Source organism: Petromyzon marinus, chromosome 10, assembly GCF_048934315.1.
Source record: "Petromyzon marinus isolate PM22_M1 ecotype Great Lakes invasive population chromosome 10, UKy_Petmar_22M1.pri1.0, whole genome shotgun sequence".
Taxonomy (NCBI): domain Eukaryota; kingdom Metazoa; phylum Chordata; class Hyperoartia; order Petromyzontiformes; family Petromyzontidae; genus Petromyzon; species Petromyzon marinus.
In genome coordinates, this window is record NC_133676.1 from 15,855,186 (window position 1) to 15,861,352 (window position 6,167).

A 6,167-nucleotide genomic window follows, 5' to 3' on the forward strand; every position below is an offset into this window, starting at 1 on the left:
ATTCATGCGCGCATTCATTCATTCGTTGAGAGGCGTTCACTTTCAGGTTAGTCTATACCGAGCTGCCTAAGCGTGGCGTTGAGCGCCAATTTGGTCTTTATTTCCCTGTGGAAATACGGCTGTGTTGTTCAAGTGTGCATTGAGCCTCGTAATTGGCTGGCTTGCCATTTTTGGATCAACAGCGGCAGACGGAGCACTCGGACCGGCTTGTAACGAGTACATTAAACAAAACAATCCTGTCCTTCACACGGCAATGGGGCCGCAGGTGAGGTTTCATCCAGGAAACCACCACCGTTACACAATCAGTGGGACTGCAAGAGTCATCGTTCGTGGTGTGATCTTTTATGCATATAAAGTATCAACGCTACATTTTCCAAAACGTTTTATTTTCATTTTCGACATTGTCTTTTTTTGGTTTGCTGTAATTTGATGCACTATGTAATTGTAAACCAGGCTGTGCATTTGGAATTCATAGTTTTCATATAAATAAATAGAAATCTAAATGTATGTTATCTTTCAATTAACGTAGATTTAAACTGTCTCCATTTGGAGCTTAGAGTAGGTTCAGCCTGAGTATGTGGTGGAAATTCCATGTGTGGTGGGAGAAATTCTGTCCATAGAATAACCATTGTTGCTTTTCCCAAAAGCTGTTCATTTTTTTGATTCTGGAAGAATGATGGGCAGAATTGATCCCCCCAAGTGGAATTTGAACTTGTAGATTCGTTTTACTTGAATGTGACCCAAGACAGAAGGGGAAAAAAAACCATGCATACCCATGATTCTGTAACGCTTTCCATCACGAGTTTGTACTGTATTATTTTGATGTGGATCACAAATATGGACGTTCCCAACAAAAAAAAAACATGCAAGTAAGGGAGTGTGATGCATGCGTTTAACTACAGTTTACTCACATACCAACCACTCCATTGTCTCAAGTACACCGCTCCCAACACGATAGAAACATTGGCCATAAATATTTGCTTTAAAATATTTCCAACTACTGAGCCTCAAACGTCGTTCATTCGAATGGCATTGACGTATTTGGTGACACTGCACTGGCAGTGGTGCAGAAGCACAAATAACAAACAAAAAACTCAACTCAGCCCTTCACAACACGTTGGATTATTGCCTGAAACGTCGTTTCTTACATACTTCTATTTAAGGCAGTGTTATCGGCGAATGGGTTAACTTTTTTGTTCTTTCGTGTTAGGACATTCTCTTAAACATTAACAAGACAGGTACTTGGGGCTGTGGCCCTGAGCACGATTGGTTAAGGGCGCTTCATGAATGTAAATTATTACTTTAATGTCTACAGTACCGCTTGCGTCCTTTTTACTTCAAAAACGATATCAGCATTATAATTCCCAATCTCTTCTCATCTCCGTGTATACTCGGTGGCGCAACGGGCATCTGTGCGCAGAGCGATGCAAGCAGTGCCGGATTATCCTAGTAGCCAAAGTAGTTACTACATATGTAGTAGTAGCTACGGGCCCCGCGCTTTCAAGGGCCCCACGCTAAATCCTTCCAAGCTATCAATTCAGGTTCAGTGATTCTGCACTTGCTCTATTACTACAGTACTATATTGCCTTCAACTTTTATGAACGACTGGGTGTTTAAGGTTAGCGATTTGTCGTATTATCTGGCTGTATAGCAAATTAAAACATACAATTACTTTACAATGCAAGTAAAAAAGTGTGTGTTTAATATTTAGGGCCCTTTATAACATATGCTACAGGACCCGCACTAGCTTCATCCGGCACTGGATCCGAGGTTACCCAGGGACGGAAGATGCAGCGCGGAATCATGATCCCCTAATCCTTGCGCTCACGACTCTGCCACCCTGCTGCTGTGTAGGGAACAACGCTGCTCTTGTTAGCTCGCGCTGGTGGTCAGATCGCAGCTGTATCACAGTGGCCTTTATAAACACCCAGCACTGTAAAGCAATCCACTACCCCAGCCATTCACTAGCGCTGCGGCACACTCAACACGGCACAGTTGCACGCACACTGAGAGGCAATTCGTCCTGTTGCGTTACATCCGAGCATTTGGATACGTATATTTGCTTACACCTTTAACACAATAAATAACCTTCGAATCCGTTGAGATGTAATTCATGCCCTAACACGTTCTCTTATCTACGTGTTTCCCAATTTTCCATGACCGACATACGAAATACCGTAAACATCTAAATAATATATAGAAGAGATTAATTATCTTCTGGGTTCTTTCACTATACAATTACGATATTATATATTGCCTTATGAGTTATGTTAAACATTACACTGTTATACTATTTATTATTATACAATATGCTATAAACCATACCATTGACCGTCGTGTGAAAGGTACTAAGAGGCACTGCCAGCGAATGGACTGTGGTCTGAAAGTCACCGTAGAATACAATCAATCAAGAACCGAAATGATTTATCATGTCTTTCCAATGATTACTAAGCCATAATCCATCTTCTCGGTTGAAATTGTCTCTGTGTTTGTATATGTGGATGGCCTCATGAACGAATCTCTCATGGTAGCCGGATGGCTTGCAGAGAACCTCCGTCTTGGAGAAGTCAATGTCATGTGAGCCCACTGAATTATAACAGTGATCTGCCACGGCTGAGGTGTTCGTTCTACCTTGTTTCAAGTCTGCTTTATGTTCACGGATGCGGTCCGAGACATGTCGTTTGGTTTCTCCAATGTAACTGTTACCACAGAGGCAACTTAGTTTGTAGACGCCCGGGTACTGTATGTCTGGAACCACATCTTTTACAGACGGGACCAGATCACGGATTTTATGTACTGTGTTGAATCGGGCCTGGATCTTGTGTTTATTCAGGATTTTGGAGATCTTTTTTGTGACCCCCGCAATGTAGGGTAAAGTGATTGTTTTGAATGGCTCCTCAAGAGGATCCTTCTTCATGGTTGGAGTGATGGCTTTGCGGATTGTGTAGTCGGAGTAACCATTAGCCTTGAAAGCTTGGTGTACGTGCTTGAGTTCACTGGCAATGTGTTCCTGGTCGGAGATGCATTGGGCTCTATGGTATAGAGTATTGATGAGGGAATTCTTCTGGGATGGATGGTGGTGGGAATCCGGTTTTAAGTAAGCATCCGTATGGGTAGCTTTCCTGTAGACAGAGTGGCTCATTGAACCATCAGGTCTCCTTTTAATTAGGACATCCAAAAAGGGTAGCTTGCCATCTTTTTAGACTTCCATGGTAAATCTGATGGCTGGGTGTATGGAATTGATGTGGTCGAGGAATTGGTCTAGAGCAGGCCGGCCATGTGGCCAGATGACGAAAGTGTCATCCACGTACCTCTTCCATAAGGTCGGGCGTAGAGTGGCAGTATGGATGGCGTCAGTCTCAAATTTCTCCATGAAAACGTTGGCTACAACGGAGATAGCGGGGAGCCCATTGGGGTTCCCTCAGTTTGTTTGTAGAAAGTTCCATTCCAGGTGAAGTATGTGTTGGTTAAGCAGTGTCTCACCAGGGGGGGGGGGGTACATCAGTATGCATTCCTTGATGAACCAAGTCTTCAATGATTGTGATGGTGTCAGGTACAGGAACTTTGGTGAATAAGGAAACTACATCAAAAATGACAAGCAGGTCGTCTGGGGACAGGGAAATACCCTTGATTGTCGATACCAGGTGAGTAGAGTTTAGTACCACAAAGGTGGTTTTTCCAGTAAAAGGCCGCAGGATTTCAGACAAAAAACGAGCCAGTTTGTAGGTGGGGGAGTTGATAGTAGAAACAATGGGACTAAGGGGTGTATCTTCTTTATGTATCTTTGGAAGGTCATATAACCTTGGTGGCCTAGCCGCAGAAGGTTTCAACGAGAACTGTTTGGTTTGATCAATTAATGCGGTTGAATCAGAAATGATTTTGTTGGTTTTAGTGACGAGGCTGTTGGTGGGGTCTCTTCTTATTTTTGTATAGCTGCCATCGTTGAGTAGTTCCTGAATTTTGTTGTTATATTCGATTTTGTCCATGATGACAGTGGCATTACCCTTGTCGGCTGAGAGGATGACAATGTCATCCCTCTTTTTTAATTGAGATAATTCAAAACGCTCATCTTTGCTGATGTTGCTAGCTGGCATCTTAGCGTTTTTTAGGGTTGCAGTGATTTCAGATCTTTCTACGTCTGCAGCGATGTGACCCAGGCCCTTGAGAGCCACGTCGACATGGGCAATGATATTAACTGGTATGTGTCTAGGTGTGACTGCAAAGTTTAGCCCTTTAGCTAAAACGGATTTCAGACCATCAGAAATAGAGCTGTTACTGCAATTAATTATGACTTTGTTAACGTATAGCTTTTTGGTGTGTGGTTCCGATTTCTTGTTGGAGAGGTGGTTGAATTTGGAAATCAAGTTATCCTTACATTTGGTCGACATAGTGACAGCTGCAGAGGCAGTCATATTGTCTACATGTTCCCAATCCGATGTGGATGTTGTTGCCGAAAATAATGTGTGATTTGTAGAGTGTCTTGTCTAACTGATCTAGTTCGGTGCGCGTAAGTCTGATTTTTTCTGAGATAAGAGCTAAACTAGTTCTGGATAGAATTCGTTTTGCATTAGAAGTTACAGCAGAAGAGGTTAGTGTAAATGCGGTTGGTATTACCTTAGAGTCGTGGCATCTCTTTAGAAAGGTGAGAGACTCGATTAGCATTTACACTAACCTCTGCTGCTGTAACTTCTTCTAATGCAAAACGAATTCTATCTAAAACTAGCTTAGCCTGGCACAAGCGTCGTGGTGACGTCACCGCCACTTAGTGGCGAATGGCGGTTGTTGTTGTGTGTGACTGTGACTGTGTGTGACTGTGTGTATGACTCTGTGTGTGACTGTGACTGTGTGTGTGACTGCGACTGTGTGTGTGACTGTGTGTATGACTCTGTGTGTGACTGTGACTGTGTGTGTGGCTGTGTGTGTGACTGTGTGTGTGTGACTGTGTGTGTGACTGTGTGTATGACTGTGTGTGTGACTGTGACTGTGTGTGTGACTGTGTGTGTGTGTCCTCTGGCTCCCACATTATTTAACATCTATTTTGACCACGTAGTTCGTGAAGCCTTCAATAGCTGTACCGGGGGAATCTCCATATGGTACAGATATAATGGGAGGCTGATCGATGCCCGGGTGCGGTCAAGGGATGGCTCCCTATTGGTCAACCACGTTGTGTATGCTGATGATTTGGTAATAGCTGCTCAGTCAGAGGAGGAGTTGGAGACGCTGCTGCTGAGACTGGAGCGTGCCACTAAGAGGTGGGGCCTTACCATCAGCCCCACCAAAACTAAGCACCTGCCTGGGTATTTTGTACCATCGGACACTCCACCCCCACAACTCCCAATCGGTGATGGGGCAGTTGTGGATAGAGTGGAGAGTTTCCCATACCTGGGTAGTGTGCTTATGACTGGCTCCAGTTTAACAGCAGAGGTCTCACTCCGAATCAGTCGAGCGGCAATATCTTTTCATCGGTTGCGTAACGCTGTGTGGAAGCTACCTGGTCTGTCGCTCCGCACTAAGCTTCAGGTCTTCTCGGCCACGGTCATTCCCTCCCTTCTCTACGCTTGCGAAACGTGGACCCCCCTAATGGAACATCTTCGCCGGTTAGAAACATTTAGGCTGGCCTGCCTACGATCCATCCTGGGTTTAACCAGACTGAATTGTGTGAGAAGCTCACAAATCCTTGAAAGATCTGGGCAAGGTCCCATCGGTGAGCTCCTCCGGCAGGCAAGGCTGCGTTGGATGGGTCATGTAGCCCGCATGCCCAGCCAACGCATGCCGAAACAGCTTTTGTTCGGCCGGATTGAGGGGGCTAAGCGGGCGCGGCATGGGCTAGAGAAGAGATGGAGTGATGTGGTACAGGAGGACGTGGAGCTGAGTGGACTTGCCGATGACTGGTACCAGCGGTGTCAAGATCGGCCTCTGTGGAGGAGGCTCGTGAAGGATGCTACTGGGCAGTTGGAGGCAGTCGCCCTCCAACAACAACGGAGGGCGGAGGAGCGACGCTCACAACAACGAGCGGAGCGCCGGGTGACTAAAGCACAACAGGTTGGCACAGTAGGGGGCACAGGTGGTGCATCAGCCAGTCATCTCAGTCAGTCGACCCGTGGCACCTGGGTCTGCCCCGTGACCTCCTGCCAGCGGGCGTTCGACACTTCACGTGGACTCAGGGT